Source organism: Anoplophora glabripennis, unplaced genomic scaffold (genome assembly GCF_000390285.2).
Source record: "Anoplophora glabripennis isolate ALB-LARVAE unplaced genomic scaffold, Agla_2.0 scaffold255, whole genome shotgun sequence".
Classification (NCBI taxonomy): Eukaryota; Metazoa; Arthropoda; class Insecta; order Coleoptera; family Cerambycidae; genus Anoplophora; species Anoplophora glabripennis.
The window spans coordinates 155,796-156,994 of record NW_019417249.1 but is presented as its reverse complement, the minus strand read 5'-3'; positions in this window follow the sequence as shown (position 1 = coordinate 156,994).

The window sequence follows — 1,199 nt, the reverse complement described above, 5'->3', positions numbered from 1 at the left end:
TTCGTGACTTGCGGTCTGCGCAAGTCACGAACATACATTTTTTCTAGACTTGTGTTATAAATATGCTACCACAATTTTTTTTCTGTTTATGTCTGGTTGTACATATAACAAAGGCAAATGAACTAACGCTTGCTATAATGATGGGGCTTGAGAGCAAAATTTAAGTAATGCCGAATGGAAGTTCCATAAGATAAACAAAAGCAAAGGGTTGTTTGTTTGTCGTTGTTACGTTTCCGAGATCGAAAGGGAATGTTTCGAGTAATGTTTCAAACTCTCTTCAATTGGAATGTTTCGGCTATGTTTCACTAAGTAAGTTTTCAAGTGCTACATTTCTGTAATGAAATAGCAACGTTTCTAGTTATTGTTTCAAATGTGTAGTAAAACAGCTCATTTGCAACGTTTCATTTACGTTTCGTGTTTAGTGGGAAGCTATTTACCTACCGAAGTCTACCGAATTTCTCACTTAAATTAAAAATTTTTGCCAAGTTTTTAAAAATACAAGGACAGAGAAGTAGAGGTTGTTTATTATATGGTTTGTTTGGTGTTTAATTTACTTCCTATTATTAGATAAAATAGAATAATTATGTGAATGAGTTTCATGGAGTAGTTGCTGGTCGCCATGTTACCTGTTTTCCAAAGCCAACTACTAAACAGAATTTGTAATTTTGTAAATATCGTGTAAAAAAAACACAGACAGATAAAAAGATACCTACCTAATTAAAAATATTAGTTTACCCTCTCAAATGTGACGCCTATGGTTACAATTAAAATATCATTTTTACATCAAAAGGCTGTCCGTATAAGAGTTAACACATAACCTAAATTTGATCCTTATTCTAGATCATAGACCAAAGAGCCATCTTCAAACAACCGTACCTACCTTATAGACCAAGCAAATTAAATTTTTACTCGAAAAAAGTTCTATCCGCCAGATTATTGTAAAATTGTTTAAAGGAACATAATATAAGACATTTCTCGTCTCGTGAGCCAAAAACTTTTATTAGCTAACTTTTCTGTTTAAACAAATAAGTGAGAAAAACAGTTTTTTCACTTTGCAGGGAAAACCATCAATTTTAGCGAAAAGTGACTCACAGACAGCTTATAGGGAGTAAAATTATCTACAAAATAAGACTAGTTAAATTAAAATCGGTTAATAAACAAAAAAGTTATTGCAAAAAAACAAGAAAAGTGCCCATTTT